At 39.4% G+C, this 20,163-nt stretch overlaps 1 long non-coding RNA gene across 1 annotated transcript in view; it reads right to left on the reverse strand.

Moving 5' to 3' along the window:
* LOC112651726 (uncharacterized) overlaps positions 1-20,163 on the reverse strand; it is a 107,448-nt gene that overhangs the window by 46,299 nt on the left and 40,986 nt on the right. The window contains exons 3-4 of the long non-coding RNA XR_003130983.3: positions 6,116-6,231; positions 3,322-3,356 (exon numbers count right to left, since the gene is read on the reverse strand). This is a non-coding gene — a long non-coding RNA (uncharacterized LOC112651726). The remainder of the gene's footprint in view (positions 1-3,321; positions 3,357-6,115; positions 6,232-20,163) is intronic.

Below are 20,163 nucleotides of genomic sequence, written 5' to 3' on the forward strand. Positions count from 1 at the left end.
ACTGACAAGCCTTGACAAATGCCCTCTGAGTTTGACATTTGTTTTGCCCATTTCCCGCCTATTAGTTGGTTTTCGTCCTGTCCAAGATATATCTTTTAAGGTATTATTCCATGAAGAGGGACAAAGAACCAACTTAACAGGATCCCACAGAAGCATTAAAAAGTCCCTCCATATCAGGCCCTTGAACCAAATCAAACAGTTTAGCTCTTGCCTGCAGATTTCCAAATCCCTTCTCAAGGAACTCAAAGAAAATCTCAACTCTGAACACTCATGGAGAATTGTTGCTAAATTAGCACCAAACTAGATGATCCATGATTAACTACATGCCCTTGATAAACTAATCACGGCATCACCTGGCAGTTATGCCTTGTTTTACAACACCTCTTGGAAGGGATAGTAAAGCATAACCAATTTTAGAAACTATCTCCTTCTCTATGGGAAAACACATGTAAGCAATGAAATTCAATATTTACGCTGGATTCTTTTTGAAAGCAACTGTGAGCTTCTTGAGGAATCATGTATTTTTTTTTATCCTAAATACCCGTCACAAGGTTTGGCACACTATAGGCTTTCAACAGATGTTGGGCAAGACTGACTAACAGAGAAGGTGCTGAGATAAGACGAAGGCTAACATCCCAGGTGAGCAAAAGTCATCACAAGTATGTCTGTCTGCATATCAATTTGCAAAACTAGTGGAAGTGTTTTTAAGGCTCGCCTTGAATAGTAAGGCTCTAAGATTATGAAAGAAGTGATTTACCAAGCCCAATCCCTTCCCGCCAAGATGTAGGCACCTCAATCATTGCTGCAAAACCCCAGCACAGTTTAATTTAAACCAACAACTAAGAAACTGAAACCTTAACCATGTCAACTGAACAATTAACTTCTTTATTTGAAACACACATCATATTTGAATTATTTGATAATCACTCAATTCTCTTGCATGTTAGAAGCTTCTGAGTTATGCCAGCAACATGAATAATGCCTGTGCTTTAAAACTTCTCCAAATATGAAAAATTACACGTGTACTAGTACAGGGAGGAATGACATGGTAAGTCCTTGTGATCCAGATTATCTCCACTGCTCTCTGATACTTTTTCTTCCATATCTTTTTCATTCAAGATCATATACACTCTGGCTCAAAAATGGGAATCCATATACTGCTTTTTCCCCTTTATACTGTAATTTTTCCCCTTTCTTTGCCTTTCTCTAATGCCTGTAGTTCTTAAAAGCAAATTAAAATGTTAAGTGATTAGCTAGCAAACATATGCTGACAACCACACACTACATATTTTTCAAAGTAAGGAACAATCCCATGATTTGCACATTTCAATACCCCAGTCAAGCTGAGGCAATGCAAGTAGAGAGCAATCTCTGTTCAAAAATATATCAAAACCTAAAAGTCAGGTATTAAACCAGAGCTCAAGAGATTGTCAACAAAATGTTGAAATTTCTAATATAGGCTGACCCTGGGTGACTCTGATTAACCCAAACCTTTCGCTTACAAGATAAGGAAGAACTTCTATTACTATATCAGCTCAACCAGTTGGTATGTTGACTATCTGACATCAGGGGTAAGAAAGGGGGGAGGAATGAAAGAACACACTACACATTCAGACATTGTAGTATATCACCAGCAGATTCCCAGACATACTACGGCATACAAGCCCATCAATTATATAAACTCCCAGCAAGTTCAAATAAAACAATAAACAAAGAAAAGGTCATCATATAACAGCAAAGCAAGTCAGGAAAAACAACCACTAGTGTCAGCCAATGCTTGATCCAATCTAAGGCAGAAAATATCAAGAGAGGCGAAGACTGCTACTGGCTTTAAATCTTCAGGTGGTGACGGGTACAGTGCCCAGAAAGACAGTAATCAAAAGCAGTAACCCAGTAGTCCTTTCAACCATGGCTCTCCCTCCCCAAAATGGACTGTCAACTCCTATATGTGGGCTCGGGAGCCTGGAGTTTGTGTTATGGTCTGAAATATTAGAATCGGCTCCTAAAAATCACACAAAAGCTAAATCTGTGATTTACAAATTCTCTGTGAGGCCTTCTTTTAGTAAAAAGCAATTTGATCTCAAGCTCAGATCCAGAATGAGTCTCTCTCAGGTGACATGGCCCTATCTGAAACCCAGGTTAATGATCAAGGCATTCGCAGATTTCAGTTCCAGGGATCGGTCTAAACTCTTCGTTAGAAGAGCTTTGACTAGAAAGAAGGCAAGGCTTTAAAAGTTGAAGTTATCACATCTTTAAATATTGAGATAAATAATGTATGCTATTAAAATGTTTTTAAGTTGAGGTTGTCAAACTGCTGCTACTAACATATTTTGAGGGCTTTCACTCATATCCCTAAAACCTAGACTTTTTCCTAAATGCCTATGTATATCTTAGTGATGAAAACTGATGGGATCATCTTCTTCCCCTATTCAAAGTCCTTCAATGACACCAGGTGTTATCTTGTCCAAATATGTCCTTCCTGATTTGGGTGACCCTCCCTAACAAACCTCAATATGGAAGGCACATTCAGCCATAGGCTGCTACTTACAAATCCCCAATATGCCACATCGTTTCTTGTCTCTTTGCACATGCTGCTCACTTGGCCAGGTAAAACCTTCCAAAGTCCCCAACTTTCCCTTTACCCCAACCTGACCATCTTCTAGGCAAACCGTTATTCTGCATTGCTTCAGTAAAACAGAACCACAAAATGGGGCTGGCTTTGGAGCTTAGCCAACTTGGATTTGCATTCTGCTTCTACTACCCAGTAGTTACTTAACTCTCTGTGCCTTTGTTTCTTCATCACCAAAATGTGAAAAGGAAGAATACCTAGAGATTTTGAGAGGCTTAAACGAAGTAAGATTTCAATCAGGTAGCTTTTGAGAACATACTAAGTGTTTACAACTATTAGCTATTATCACTGCTATCATCATCACTATCCTTTAAGACTCTAGTTAAAGCTCTTTTTTTTTTTGTAAAAACCCTTTGCCAAACACAAACTCTTCTTACAAACATATCAATCACTTTATTTTTTTTGTTTCACCCATGAAACTTGAAAATGCAGTAATCCATGTCCTTCTCTGCAGGGACTACATTCCAAGACCTCCTGCAGATACCTGAAGCCACAGATAGCACCAAACCTTATATATACTATTTTTTTCCAATACATACGTAACTATGATAAAGTTCAATTTATAAATTACACACAGTAAGAGATTAGCAACAATAACTAACAATAAAATAGAACAATTGTAACAATATTCTGTAATGAAAGTTATATGAATATGGTGTATCTCTCAAAGTACTTCAGTGTACTGTACTCACCCATCTTCTTGTGATGATGTGAGATGATGGAATGCCTGTGTGATGAGATAAAGTCCAGTGAATGACAGTGACATCCTGATGTAGTGTTAGTCTATAATATGTCAGGAGAATCATCTGCTTCCAGACCATGTCTGGCCACAGGGAACTGAAACCCTGTGAGCAAAACCATGGATGGGGGTGAGAGGGGCACTACTATACCTCTAATGTGGCTCTCATATTGGATCAAAAGTATGTTGGTTTTTTTACATATCTCTTCCCTCCCTGAAAGCTTCTCAAGAACAGGAACCACATCTCATTAATCTTGTATTCTCAGTGCCTAGCAGTGTTTGACACACGGGAGATACAGAAATAAATATTAGCTGAATGAATCAATAATTGAATGAGTTCCTAAAAAAACAAGTGAAAACCAAATACTGATCAATCAAATCATGTTTAATTGCACTAAGGAAATTTGGTATTCAGAAAAATAGGAAAACTTCAAGGACCAGGTAAAATAATGGAAAGCACATGGATTTAGGAGCCAGGCCTATCAGAACTGGAATCCCAACTCCTCTTCCTACAAGTTTTATGACACAGACCAAGTTATTTAACCTCTAGGAGCCTCTGCTTAGAAAATAACATGTACGGACACCTGGCTTCATCAGGATCTGTGTTTGGCTGTGTGTGAGACTCTTGATTTTGGGGGTGTGAGTTCAAGCCCTATGTTGGGTGAAGCAATTGCTAGAATAAATAAATAAACTTAAGAAAAAGAAAATAACATCTACCTCATTAGGTAAACAAAAAGAAGAAGAAATTAAGCAAAGTAGGAGGGCCTATCAGCAAGCATTCATTAACTTATTATTTCCCTTGGTCTTTTATGAAGAACTGTTTTTGTAAATATAATTGTTACCCCATTAATCTTTGTGTAAAGTGTGAATCTGCTAAAAAGCATCACACATCTATACCATCATAAGAGTCAAATCTTTGTTTCCTTGTCCTGTATCACATTCTTAAACATCTGGACATACATACCTCATCTGCTGTCTACCAGGGGACCAAATTTATGTATTTGTGTACTATGGGCAAGCGTTTTTTGCTTTATGTTAATTGCTGTTTTTGGCTTCTGCTCAAACCATTAATTTGAACCTCAAAATTCAGGAGGTAAATTAGTAGTCATTATCTGAGGTTCCAGAAACAGAGGCTTAGTTAGACACAGACCTGGGAATCACAATATATTATTTAATAATACATTACAAATAAATTCATCAGCTCATACATTCTAGGAGAGATAGAACTGCAAAAAGAGAAGACAGAGCTAAAGGATGCACAAGACAAATCTTGACTCTTTCGCTAATTTGACTAGGTCTAACCTTGATGATATAAACCTTTCACAGTCACTCAGTTAAAAAGAAAAAATAGATTGACTATTTTTCCTACCAATCAACCTAGAGAATTTACATATAAATGTCAAGATTACCAGATAGTCCTATTTGTTCCTATAGAAAGAGCATAAATTACTCATGAATTCCAACCAAGTACACAGGTTTGGTGAGAAAGTTTAAAGAAAAAGAAGGAGGAGAAGTAGGAGGAGGAGTACAGAATAACAGTTTCTGATTTCACAAGTCCAGAGCAGCATTCCCTGGTTGATCCCTAAGTATTCTTACCTTTCATTCTTGACTCAAGAACAAAGGAAGCAAGTAGAAGATGATATCAATGTAACTATTCATAAACAGAGGAATTGAATTAAAACCACCCCAAATCTTGAGATCTACTAGACAGACTTGAATTACATGTAGATATCAATCTGCTCTTTTAACCCCTAAAACCAAATTTGAATAGAACTGTGGGGGTAGCGGACTGGGAAACAGATAAGTTGAGAATGGACACAGAGTGCCCTCTACCTTGTGATATCACGTAGCAGCATCCATTGTGTCCATCACAGATGCAGGTGTCATTAAAATTAGAAAACACACACTCCTCTGTCAGCTTTCCCCAAACTTAAAAATTCATGATTCCTGAGTGAATGGCTGACCTTTACTACATTCCAACTCCTGAGAAAACCAAGAGACACACAGGCTAAGATCTGTGTTTTGTCTCATGGGAAGAACAAAAAAGAGGAAAAGCAACTTTGCAAAAGTATCTAAAACTACAGTAGCATGGCTATTAACAAACGCCCCCAAAATAGAACGTAGGTCCAAAGAAATGCAAATTTATTTAAAGCATAAGCCACAAAAAAAAGAGTTGGCATGTCAACACTACATACTGAAATTTAATCAAACTGAAAAGAACAGTTGATCTGTCTTCAAGAGAAAAGGAGGGGGTAGCGTGTAATATCTTTAATATATGGATGGCTGGGTAGAGTAAATGACTGTCGCACAGAAGGTTTATCTGTAAACACTGCAGTGAGTCTGGGGTTTTTAACCACAATAAATGGCTGGTTTCAATCAGCTGCTGCTAGCAGGAAATCCATGGCCCATAGGAGCAATTACCCATCTCTTGACTGAAGCACAGGGCAATTACAAGCTACCAAAGTACACTCACAATACTGGAGCACTTGACTGTACCGTGCTAATGGAACTGGGACAAGAAACAGTGGTTTGTGGCCACATTTCTCAGCTTCAGCCCTGTGCCAAACCCTTTCATACATCTCTTGTCTCACAACACGGCAGCAGAGATGGAGAAACTGTGGTCTCTAAAAGTAATATCATCTATACCCAAAACACAGACATCAGGGTTTTCTCGGCCCTGCATCCCCTAGAAACTTCTTAAATTTATTATACTCATCCTGATTTTTCAAAATGTATCATGCCTTCACCTGTGGTTTTGTAGATGACTTCCCACCTGAGTCCCCTATTCAGCATTGGGTGCTCATTATCGACTAGATCAGTTAGCCAGATTAGGACTTCCCATCTTCAAGAAGTGAAGAGGAACCTGTCAGGGAAATAAATGGGAAAATAATTACTCTTTTATTTCACTGTGAAAAATACATCAACTGGGTATCCTTAGAGAAGTAACCTCTGTAAGATTAGAGGAAGAAAAATAAAAAGATAGTAAGTGGTCTATCAAGTTAACCTTCCAGTCTCATTACATTTATTTCTAACAGGTGACATTCACCAAAAACCTAATGTGCCAAGTATTGTATCATGCACTGTAAGTGCATTGTCACATTTAAGCCTCATAGCAACCCAAGATGAATCCTACGATCAACCTCACTTAAAGAATTAGACAATGGAGACTCCGTTTGAGTAATTTCCTCAAGACATCCTAGTTAAGCACAATGTGGATTCAGGACTTGAATCTGGTCTATAGCACTTCAAACCTAGCTTTGAAATATCCTATCATCCTCACCTGATATTGGGTGACTCTGGGAGAGAAGGTAAATAATTGGCAAAGCCCCTATTATGCTCCCAAGATAGACATTAACAATGAATCCCAATATCCTTTCCCACTGAGTGTAGACAAGACCACAGAATCTCTCTCATCACAGTATTTCAGAAAGCCACTTCAGTTTGATGCCAACTCGGTTTCAGAATTCCTCAGCATAGCAGCCTTGGCACAGTGCTTGAACCATTGGTAGGCATTCAATAAAGGTTAGACTTTAAGAAATCATTGCGTGAAAGGAACATAGACACTTCCTTTAGCCCTAAACAGACCAGTATTTAACTTCGGGCTTCGCCATTTACTAATTACATGATTTAAGCAACTTCACCATTTACTAATTACATGATATAAGAGATTTAAGCAATCTTACCTTCCTCATAGTAAAATAAGGAAGGAAAAGTGAAATTACAAGTAACAGAGTATAGTGGGAATCAGCAAATGGGACTCTGGATAAAACACACCCTATATCCCAGGAAGGACAGATAACATTAAGTAACAAATTAAGAGAAGTAAAAAAGACACATGAGGTCCTGAATTGATATAGAGAAGCAAAAAGACCACCCCTGGGGAATGGGTGATGGACTGGAATACCTACATTTTAACAGGTCAAGTGACCCAAGGGAAGAAAACCTAAGGAAAATAATCGGTTTCTTACTTCTATGTCTTGGGCTCAGCTAGCAAAACTGAATCTCTGTTCTCATCCATTGGGAAACTCCTAAGGAACCGTAATAATATATAACATAAATAATAATGAATATAGTATAAACTGTGGCTTAATGATAACTGATCCTCCTCAGAATATTCGTGACTGTGTCTTACTGGGAGATGGGATACAGGCCCAACCACATAGTATAAGGAGCATCAAGCACAACACTTGACTCATAGTAAGTGCTCAACGCATATTAAATCTCATCCTTATTTTCACTGAGAAAGAAGAAAACTTGGGCTTAGATTTGCTTCTCCAAATGTACTTTAGGTTCCTGCCTACATAGAAATGCACTGCTTCCACTCTGGCCCTCAATGGCCAAGTAGCCTCAAGGCCGGTGGAAGCAACAGTGCCCCCGATAGTTTCCAAGGAGCACCTAGTACTGCAGCAGAGGCTGGGTGTTCCCTCTGCAACCCATCCCCCTTCACTCATGTATTTCTTATTTTCTCAAGCAATTAGAAAAGCAGAGAAGATGCTCTATTGGGCAAATCGTCATTCATCCAGCAGATCAAACCTGGACAGAAGAAAATGGCAGCTCAGAGTCGCTCAAGCCCATAAACTCCACAAAGTGTCTGGCATAGTCCTCTTCTGGGCTTTTGTGAATATGGAGAAAATGGGTGCAAAGAAGCCAAAAACATCTGTGCAACTGAGTCATAAAAGAGCTGATGGACTATACTTAACCTTCATAGAACTGGTCAGGGGGGAAATGACAGGTATATCTGTGAAAAAGCACACACTATATAATGGAAGGAGCCCAAAACTACTAGGTTTACTGTAATGGCCAGCACCTCTGATTCTCTTTCACATCCTCTTTTTCCCTTTATTATCCTCCCTTTTCTGTAGTTTGTGATTCAGGACTTAAATTTAGGTTTTAGAAGGACATACCCTGCCACTTTGAAGTTATGGATTCTCACTGATGCCTACATTCCCTATCCCACCATTGAAGATCTCTTGCTGAAATCACCCATTTCTACTTCCTGTTAGACTTATTTCATAAATTAGAAATGTTCCTTGATAAAGAGTTCCATAGATGCAGATTTTACAAAAATCTGAAGACACTCTTACTCCAATGTTTATAAGCGATTCTTTGGAGAAAACAGATCTGGGATCTTTAAGACACTAAACTGCTAAAAAGGTATTCAACTATGGTATGACTTCACTTGAGTTACTGAAAACAAAACAAATAGAAACATGCTCTGATTGATTTAAAAAGGTCAAATGCCTTTGATGACACTAGATATATTCAACAGTGTGACAGTTCACCTCATTCTTATGACAAAATTTGTTGGTCTTTTTTCCCCATGGTTCACAGATGTTCTCTTTATCCCACACAACGTATTGGGTTATAACATTCACTTTGGTCTCCTTTGTCTCCTGACTCCCTACCTCTTCCTATAACCTTCCAAAAAAGTAGCCACAAAATTAAGGGAAAATATCCAGCTTAAAGGGCAAAGATTTCTAGTAAAGGAAAAGGAGTGGGAAATGAATTATTTCAGACCAAAAGCAATTATATTTTGAAGGCAGAAGCAGACATCTTCTGGCACAACTGTCAAGATGTTACAAAAAGATTAAAGGAGGGTTTTTTTGTCATTTAAAATTTGTTTCTGGTTCTCAAAAAAAGGAGTCTGCTGTTCAGTTTGTGATTTTTAATAAGATTTCTCAATAGACTCCCTGCTTTTCAAAAAAAAAAGTATAAGGGAGAAAGAAGCAAAAAATCGAAGGCTATATAACAAATACAGCCATGACTTTGATGCAGTATCATTCATTTTCACCATTTTGGTGGATTTAGACAAGATTTTTGTGGGAGGTTATACCCTATACAATAACCTGTCAACAAAATATACTTATTACAGAGACTTTTCAGGATTTAGGCTTCTATTGGGGTTAAAGTGGAAACATCAGATTAATTGCTTTCAAAACTCTGGGAACGTTTGCTCAAGGAGGCAATGGATAGTATTTTCCACTGCTAATGGTGTGCAAATCTCTCCGTAGGCTTCAAATGTCCTCTCCTATTATGTCCCCTTTCTTCGGGATATGGGCTCCCTCAATTCTCCATTAAGTATTGCTTATCAAATTCCTGCTTGAGAGACACAGAGGTTATGTTGAAGACCTAACCAAAGCTATTCAGCCAAAGGGGGTCATGATTTCTAGTATATCCTCTACCCTCTTCTCCACCTTTATGACATGGAAACCAAATTCTGCTCATGGAAGCTGAGCAATCAGCAATTTTCTCCCATCTTTTACATTCCTTCCATCTTCAGTTCATTCTTCATCTCTTTCCATTGTTGAAGTTCAATATATTCCTTTCAAAGTCTTCTTTTCTGGACTTCATCTCTTCATCTCTCCTGTACAATGATTTTTATTGGTGAGCATGGTGGCTCATGGCTGTGGCCTTCACACATTCATAAAGTGAAGAGTAGTACAGATGGAAGATAGGTTCTTAGCTTGGTTTTCTTTCGTTCTGCCTCCAGTTTGGAAGGATTCCTTTCTGGCTTAACACACACACACACACACACACACACACAGACACACACAGGATGGGGCTAGAAGCTGTGGGAAGCCACATCAAGTATGTAAGGTGATCCATCCCCTGAAGCTTTCTGCAATATTTTGGAAAAAAAAAAAAAAGAACAAAACTTTTACTTGGAAAACATTTAGAGGATAGTTTGTGATGGTAATCAATGGAGGCTAAATCACCTGCCAGACATATGATACATAGAGTAAGACCTACAGGCTTTCAGGAAGGAGAGGAGGGAAAGAAGTGTCTCTACTTGATCTAGTCCTTGCATTCATTTCTCATCCCTATGAACTTATTCAGACGTCAACCTGCTATGACAAATTTAACTTTGAAAAGGAATAACTTCCCAACTCTCCTTCTCTGATTTACAACACTGGCGACCTTTTTCCTTTTATTTCCCCTTAAAACTCTCTTTTGAGTATTACTGTTGTATTTCATACAGAATACATTTAAAGTATATCTCAGCTTCCCCTAAAATATTTATAAGCCCAAATATGCCTTAACTTCCTACTTTTCACTTAGAAAAAAAAAAAAAAGATGTGAAAAATTAAACCTTCCAAGTTAGGTCGGCAAATTAAAAGATTTAACATGAAATTTTATCGATATACTTTTCTTATTTTAATGCTCCCCAAATGGAAAAGCTAAACCTGCAAGAAGATATTTCTGAAGCAATGAAATACAGTGATGCTTCCAGGAATTTAGGATTAGAACAATACTTAACTCCTCATTTAACTCAATTTATGCCTTTGGCCAGTCACCTTTACCAGATGATAATAGGGTAGGGAAAATAAGATGAAACTTAAATTGGCATTTACTAATTGCTAGAATGTGTCTCTTTAAAAAGAAATTTGGGGGGGAAAGAGATTGAAAGTACTGAATAATTTCCCTGAAATTTTAAAATATTTCACATTTCCTGGCATTCAACTGCAAAATACAATAAAACAGAAAGAAAAGGAAAAGGAAGACTAAGATGAGGAGGAGGTGCAACTTTAAGGACAGGAAGGATTACTGAGCACCAACAACGTGCCAGACACGTTGAGGTCTTCCCTATACCGGATCTTCTGTAATCCTCATAACAATACTCACACCCAGGGTTGTTATGATCTTTGTCGTACAGACGAAGCACTTGGGGATTAGGGAGGTTAAGTAACTCGGTCAAGACGACACAGCTAACAGCACAGAGCAAGGATGTCACTCTAGATCTAACGCAGACTCTTGCTTGCCCTACACGGTACTACCTCTGCAGACAACCAGTCATCCTTTAGAGGGTCTTTCCAGAGTAGTCTCACCCAGCACATTTTATAGACAGTCTTCGAAGGGGGAACTTGTAGGCTCAGCTAACCAGGGATGCAATGAACAGAGGGAAATGTATTTGACTTTTTCCCCCTCCCTTCTCATCACTGCTGAGGTCTCGCTGCACCTCCACAGGCAAAAGCCTAACCACCTGGAACATCAAGGAAAGTGAAAGCCTAACCCATCAAGGTGGATAGAGATCAAGAGGAAAAGCATGGGATCATCAATCAATCTCTGATTCAGCACAAACCTATCATGACCCGGTAACCATGTGACAGTCAGAATTCCCAACAGAAGCCTGACTACAACAGCCAAATGGTCATAATTCCCCAGGGCAAACGTACCTCCTCCGTTTATCTAATTGAGAGGAAAGGTTGACAAAGGTACTAGCAAGAGGGAAAAAAATGTGCTCAGAGTACTTTGTATTTGTCACTGTGCAGTTGGCACCGGGGTGACCTGCTATATTGAAATGGAACTGGCTGGGGGGTGCGGGGAGCTGCTGAAAAGAGAGGAGAATGTGGCGGATGAAAATGAGACAGACAACTCAGAATTTTTTCCTTTTGAATTTCAACCTGTTGGATAAAAACAATAGCAAATGAGGCACTGAATATGCATGAGGCAGGGAAGGTATTTTAAGTTTTTCAGGAGACAGCTCGCTGAACGGAATTGCTAATTATGTCTCACATTGCTCTGTCCAATTCAGTTAGCTTGATTATGGCTGAGTTGTCAACTCCCCTGCACTTGAGGTTCCGTGGTTGCAGCCCATTCTGAGGCTTAATACAAAATTAGAAGTATCTTTTTCCCAAAAAAAAAAAATGTTTTCCCTCACTGAAGAGCTAGCTTTACCCATTGTGACAACATAACCTTTCTCAACAAAAATAAAATTAAAACCACCGAGGGTTCAAATTCAAGAGTTTTTGGAGTTGGTGGAACATCGGGAATGCAATCGCAGCTGTGACAATTGCAAATTAAGATTGAACAATGAGCCAAATTAAAAGGGTGAGAAAGAGCAGAACACCATATGGAGTATCTCGTTGCTACCCCCACAGGATATCTTTGATTTCTTAGGAGAAGGAGAATTTGCCAACTGAGGAATGGACTAAATAGAGCCTTGGAATCTCGCTTTTTTTTTTTTTTTTTTTTTCCCTAACCTACAGTGGCTGCCTAAGTCAAGGGAGCTGAATCTCCCACTTCCTTTACTTAGTTTCTTCACCTCTAAAATGGGACAAACTTCATTTGATAATGGTGCGAGTTCAAGAGAGGGATGATGAATGAAACGAGGTGGTGGTGGGACGGGGGGGATTCCCTAGCTGGCCAGTAAGATGGCTAGCTAGAAAATCAGGACTTTGGGAGGATTCACTCTAAAAAAAGGAGGAATGTGGCACGATAGGCTTAATCAAGTAAAATGCCCTTAGATTAATTCAGTATTGTGCCCCTGTCAAATCCATTCATTCCCAGCCAAGCCCACGCTAGATTCATGTCCGAAATAGAGGAAGGACAACCGAAGATTGAGAATGGTGGCCGCAACAGTCTTGCTTGGGGTTCCTCTAAGACAGTAACCCAAAGGGGAAAGGAGCATTTCCCATCTTGCCCCAGAGAGCCACACTGTTTTGGAGACACCAGGGCACATGGATGAAGAGATGCCTGCCATGGCAACTGTGCCATGCTAGAATACACCCAAGGAGGGACAGGCAAAAACTGAAGCAGCTGGCAGAGCAGGACAGTTTTGGTAGAAGGGTCTTTTCTGAGAGTATTTGTGACACATCCCCAGGAGATACAGGAAATGGTCCAGGGATGGGGGTAAAGTATTACACAAAAGGGTTGAGTTTTATGCTATCTAGTTGGGAAGATGTTACTGCAATGAAGAAGTCCAGGCTATCTTGCTAAGGAGCCACACAAAAAAGAACCAAGCCCCCAGCCAATTGCTAGGCATGTCAAGGAGGTGGTGGGAATCATCCAGATGACCACAAACACAAAGTGAGTCCAGTCAACACCACATGAGGCAAAAATGAGCCAGCCTCGCTGAGCCCTCCCAAATGGCAAAAGTAGTAGTAGATAAATGGGTCTTGTGGAAACCATTATGTTACATAGTATCAGATAGCTGATTCAACCTGTGTTGTTGGAACATATTTCCTTCTGGTACTCTCCATTTCCAAAACAGAAACAACTTTTTTTTTTAATTTTATGATAGTCACAGAGAGAGAGAGAGAGAGAGAGAGAGAGGCAGAGACCTAGGCAGAGGGAGAAGCAGGCTCCATGCATAAGGAGCCAGACGTGGGACTCGATCCCGGGTCTCCAGGATCACGCCCTGGGCCAAAGGCAGGCGCCAAACCGCTGCGCCACCTAGGGATCCTCAGAAACAACTTTTTTTATGTCTTTCCCTGTGTAGTGTCGTTTGCCCACAAAAGCAATCTTAGTTCCCAAGGAATGTCTGCTGCTGACCTTAATCATAGGCATTAGGGAGGTAACAATTATCCTACTTGTTAAAATTAAAGTTTTGGCTACAGTACATCATTCCGCAGGAGCAGAAACATCTTCCAATAAAAATAGCTTTGATGCCCACATCTGTTGGCCCCGAATAGTATCAGAACGGGATGAAGTACATGTACATCAGCCTCAGTAACAGTGAGCCCCCCAATGGGTTGTGAGTTCAGGAAATCACACTGCAGTACTACCAGCTTGTTTACTTTCCCTAGAGTTGCTTTCATAACTGTTCCCTTGGTCCTCCAAATATCACCATTAGAAAAAGAGAAGACAAAAATCACATCTACAAATAAAGCAGCCAATCTCCAGAGAGAAGGGAAGGCAAATCAGTTGCAAAAACAAAAACAAAAACCATACAATATTATTGATCAGCACTATTTTCCAGTGTGGCAGGTATCTCCATTATTCACTGGCTTCAAGAATAACCAGATTTCCTGAGGAACATGCAGGAATACTTTATATTAAACCTAGCTGAGTGGAGAATTTACCAGTGGGGGGAAAAAGTGCTATGTTTTTAAAGTTTTTTAAAATGTTCCCTTTTCTGTTTCTCATCTCCTGTCCTCCTTCCTCCTAAACTCAAGTGTCTTTTGGTTGAGCAAAGACTGTTTCTGAAGCAGAATTTCCTTTCTGATTAAATCTGCTCTGTTCTCATGCAGTTCCATTGCTTCAGCTCTGATAAGCCTCAGGTCAGTTCTATCTGAGTTTACAATCCAATTTGAACTTCCAGTGATCATGAAAATATAGATATTTCTTATTTTCAGTGATATCAGATTAAGCTGTTATCCCTAAGCAGCCAGGGTGGAGGAATTAAAATCACATCATGAAATGCAGGAACTATTTATTCACTTGAACTCTTTCTCATCGATGTTATAGAGACAAGTACATCAAAATTGTTGTTTATAATCAAGGAAAATTACCCCCGAAATACATCGTGGTGTGCATGATTTTTTTATGTGCTCCTGATGTCTGTCTTTAAGAAAAAATTGGGTTTATTTCAAAAGATTTGCCTGCTTGCTGTGATGATCTATGCCAGTTGGAAGCCTCAACTCTAAGTTGATGGTGCTTAAATAAGAGTGTTTCCATGGCTCTAAGTCAAGAAGTTCAACCTTTTTTTTTTTTAAGTCTCAACAATGCAACACATACAAGGAAGCTAAACTAAATTCCATTTTTCTCATTATGTATTAATATTGAGCTTGATTGGTACACACCTAGAATTAGACTAAAGGAAAAAGTCCGAACTAAGATAAATCAAAAGTCTGAGGAAACAAAAGGGCAAAAGTGTAGGGGTAACAGTCTAATCATAAAAAGGAAAAAACAAACAAACCAGAGGAGCCAGAGTCTTAGGCCACTTTCATCATATTTAAGCCTGATTGACTCAGAAGAGAGGTTGGGAATGGCAGTAGAGACTCAAGGCTAGTTAGTATCTGCCTATAGGTGCCACTGAAAATGAGCATTTATTATGAGGAACCGCCCTCCAGAAGAGACAGGCTTCTTCTCCCCTGTACGAAGCCCTAGTGTCCTGCCCTGGGCTCGTTTCTGTGAAGTCATATGATGGCTGCCTTTCTTTTCCCTCTTATCACATGACCTCCTATAACTCTTGCCCAAATGTTCGCACTAAACCCAGTCAAAGGCAGTTTAACTGCAACAGTTCAGAAGGTGGCTGATATCTGCAAAATATCTAGAAGCAAATATCCTTCCAGTAAATAATAATACTAGTAAAAGCTAACTTTTCATTTTCTTTTTTTTTTTTTTTTGAGCACTTGGTATACACCAATGTACAAAAATTTCTATCATTGAATTCTTACAACTATCCTACAAGAAAACTAGTAGACATTAGTCATTTTCATGTTTTACCACACCTTATACACTTTCCTCTGTGGATTGCTTCTCCCATTCTCCAATCATATGTGGTGACGAGGCTGATAGTCCTAGACCCTACATGACCACAGCCATAATAGGGCGAGGAAAACAAGTCTGAACAATCAAAACAACCCTTCACCTGATCACATGGTTAGTTCAGGATGAAAACGTGACCAAAGTAGAATTAATTAAGACTATCTTATGGGGCACCTGGGTGGCTCAGTCAGTGTTCAACTCTTGATTTCAGCTTAGGTCATGATCTTAAGGTCATGAGATTGAGGCTTATGTTGGGCTCTGTGCTGGGTAAGGAGCCTGCTTAAGATTCTCTCTCTCTCTCTCCCCATCTCTTCCCCCTCCCCCCCCCCCACTGCTTGCATGCATGCTTTTTCTCTCTCTCTCTCTCTCTTAAAAAAAAAAAGACTATTTGATTACAATTTTTTAAAATCTGTGAATTGTTTAAATTTCAAGTTGGAGAACTTGATACATTTACCTGATGTTAACTAGGGGCTATAACACCTTCTTTGCTGTGTAGACAAATCCTATTTGGAAAAAAAAAAAGTTGAGGCTAAAAGAAAAAGCAAAGCAAAAGAAGGTGACAAGATCATACCTTAACTAACCACTCTTGGAGAGTATGGCTAGATAAATACAGAGACACAGACACACATACACATACAGATATAAATTAGCTACTACATTCCCTTTATTGCTTCAACCACCATAGTTTGAATTAGTGACATTACCAGAGCCTTGATTTATCAGGACAGGTGCTATTTTTATCCTCTTTTCAAAGATGGGTAAACTGAAACATAAAGAGATTGCATAACTTGTCCAAGGTCACACCTATACAAATCACAGGACCTGGATTCAAACCAAGCTCAGTAGGACTCTAGTCAGAGCTCTTCATCATTGCAGAGTATGATCTTTTAGGAGAGCCATTGTGCCAGGCATTTTCAGAGTATGAGGAGGAGGAAACTTGCTCTTAAAGAAATAGTTTTGCAGGAGAGATAGATGGGAGCATAAAGAACACAATATAAAACACCTGTGCTCTTACTATATACAGCACTCTTCGATAATAACACTGCCCATCTACAGTACCTGATCTGAACCTCCCAACAACTCTGTGAAGTGGACAGAACAGAGATTTTTGTTACTCTTTTTACAGATAAAGAGAATGTCTAAGAAAATGTTCTCCCCAGATGACCTAACTCTGTGATGAGTAATGAGATATAGCCAGGACTAGATACTCTGCCTTCTAACTCCACCACACTATTTACTTGCTCTGGCTTCACTTAACCAGAATGTTGTTGTGGAGCTCAAAAAATACTTGGTATTTAGAGACCAAGGTTAGAATCTCTCTCTCAACACTTAACTACTTGGGAGATCTCTGATCAAAATTTCTAACCAAAACTTTTTTTTTTCTTTTTAAATTTATTTATTCATGATAGTCACACACAGAGAGGGGGGCGGGCGCAGAGACACAGGGAGAGGGAGAAGCAGGCTCCATGCACCGGGAGCCCGATGTGGGATTCGATCCTGGGTCTCCAGGATCGCGCCCTGGGCCAAAGGCAGGCGCCAAACCGCTGCGCCACCCAGGGATCCCTCTAACCAAAACTTTTAACGAGAAATTTTTTTTCATCCAAAGTAATTCTTACACTCTGACAAATTTGAGTACTCAAATAAGACAGATAAGTGGTACTCACTGATATACTCTTCCAATTCTTTTCTACTTTTAAAAATTTTGATTTGAATCCATCTGGAGAATACTTTCATGTAAGATGTTAGATGAGACTAATTTTTTCCCTTCCATGTAATTGATCAATTCACCAGCTTCACTTATAGATTAATCCAGTCCTCTCCCTCTATATACTCATATATACACCCTTAGCTTGTTTTTTCACAGCTATTATTTCTATAATCTTAGTGTGGGAAAGCTTTATAAGGATAAAAACAAAAACAACAAAGGAAAAAGATGGAGAGTTTTGCATCTGTGCAAATAAACATCAATTGATAGATTAAAAAAAAAGATTTAAGTCAACAGACAGACTATGTGATGCATGGCCAAGAATCTTACTTAATTCACAGGATTGTTATAAATACAGAAAGATAGATATCCAGGTAGAAAAACAGATTAGGAATGGTCAATTTTCAAGAAAAAAATTACAAATTAGAAAAAAAGATAATAAAGAGGTGCCTGGGTGGCTCAGTCAAGTGTCTGCCTTCAGCTCAGGTCACGATCTCAGGGTCCTGGGATCCAACCCCACATCAGGCTCCCTGCTTAGTGGGGAGTCTGCTTCTCCTTCTCCCTCTGACCTCCCCTCACCCCCCTACCCACTGCTTGTGCTCTCTCTCACATGTTCTCTCTCAAATAAATAAACAAAAAAATTTTAAAAGAAAAAACTAAAGTGTGATAATTTGGGGAAATAGGCATTCTTTTCTGCTACTAGAGACTAGATAATAATTGACATGTTTCTGAAAGGATGTATCTAAGGCACTTAAGTGTCCCATATTCTCTAGTTTCATAATTCTACTCCTAGGAATCTTTCTAAAGAAATAAATAAGGATAGGGGCTCCTGGGTGGCTCAGTTGGTTAAGCACCCAAGTCTTGGTTTCGGCCCAGGGTTGTGGGATAGAGTCTCTTGTCAGGCTCTGTGCTCAGCACAGAGTCCACTGGAGATTCTCCCTCCTTCTTCCTCTCCCTCTCCTTCTGCCCCTCCACCACTTGCACACACTCTAACTCTCAAATAAATAAATTTTTTTTTCAAAAAAAGAAGTAACTAAGAATATGGGCAAGGCTTTTTCATACAGTGATGCCCATTTTCCCATTTATAATAGCTGAGAAACAACCTCAAAGTTAAGTGATAGCTGGAGAAGTATGGAGTATCTGAAAACTTACCATCCAAACCAAAGTTTTTGAAGCACCTGCTGTGTGTCAGGCACTGTGCTGGGCCTTGAGAATACATAACCCTTTCAGCCTCATGAGGCTTAAAGTCTAGTGGAAGAGAGAAACAATCAAAAATCACCAGAAATAAACAATTATAACTGTATTCAGTACCCACAGGAAGACCACTAAGCAAAGAGAACATCCACTGGGGAATAGACAGGTCAGGGAGATCAGAACTGGTTCCCAGGGGCAAGGTGATTCAAGGTGGAGGTCTGAAGGAAGAGGAAGAGTTCTTTGGATAAAAGAAGGCCAGGCCAGGCAAAGGAAACAGCACACACAAAGTTCTCCTTCACAGGAGAAAAGTATATGGACATGGAAAAAAAAATGTCTACAAAAGCATATGCATTATGTACTTCTCTGTACACACACACACACACACACATACACAAACTATAAGAACTATCAAATTATTAATAGTGGTTATCTCTGGTTGGGTGATATTTGTCTCTACTAACCCCAACTCCTTGTTTTCCTGTTTTTTATTTCTTTTTGTGTTAATTTTGCAAATAGAAATATAAAGCATGAGACAGGACAGAGAGCTAGCTATATGGTTGCTTACTGATCCTACTTCCTTTCCATGTGTACAATGTTGTGTTATCCAAGCCAATCCCATCTCACTGCCAGCTCTAAGTCACCCTTTTAACCAGAGTAAAAGTTAAGAGAAGCTATAAACTCCAGAGTAAGTCGCGTTTTCTCACTTGCATATCTTTAGTTACAAATGACTATTTACCTGTCAGTTGGGTTGAGAACACCCATAGGTTTTCCTTTGAAGTGAACCTCTTGGATTTAAAGAGATTTTTTTAAGCTGTTGAAGGTTTGCTTGATCTAAAGTCTCAGAGACGTTTGAAGTTGTGACTTAATGGAAGATTATTTTTATTCATAGTGATCAAGCAGTTAATGAGATAAAGTAGTGAGGAGACAAGCTTAATAGAATATGTGGTTGTGCCGCATGTTAATCTTTATAAAGGCAGAATGAAAATAACAGGAAACCAGGAAGAAATTGGGACAGATGGCTGAACAGCTCAAAGATAGGAAAAACAACTCATCCCTGAATAGGGCTTTCAAAAGCAAACCCCTCTCATGTTGAGTTCAATAGATAAAAAAGGTGATGGAGAATAAGAAGATGGAAAGCCAGGACTAAAATTTTTCTGGTGGCTATTCTCTTGAGACCTTCCCCAAAACCCTTCCTCAATTCCTACTTCAACCCTTCACTGAGGGGCAAAAAGCATCTGGAGCAGCTACAACTTTTTAGTATGGGAGGAACACAAACAGTAAAGAAAATCACCATCTGCCTCAGTGGTCCATGATGCACCATTTTAACCTCTGTAAATATGAGGGGCATTTCCAGCCTGGGCAGACTCAGCAGCAATGCACTACTACTAAGTAGTGCACTTAGGGAAGGCCACTTAGGGAAGCAGATGGCAAAAAAGGGGAAAAGAATGTCACTTCCATTTACTCTCCATGTCAGTTCAGTATCATTATTTGATGTTGTTTGCTTGTCTCTCAGGCCAGAGGAGAAATATTCCGGCTACCTAATTATCCATTTTAGTCCAAAAGCTGATAAAGCCTAATTAGCCACAGAGGAGAAAAGGAAATAAATTTGTCATCAAAAAGTATTCCTTTGGGGCACCTGGGTGACTCAGTCAGTTAAGCATCTGCCTTGGGCTCCGCTCATGATCC

The sequence above is a fragment of the Canis lupus genome, chromosome 4 (genome assembly GCF_003254725.2).
Source record: "Canis lupus dingo isolate Sandy chromosome 4, ASM325472v2, whole genome shotgun sequence".
Lineage (NCBI taxonomy): Eukaryota > Metazoa > Chordata > Mammalia > Carnivora > Canidae > Canis > Canis lupus.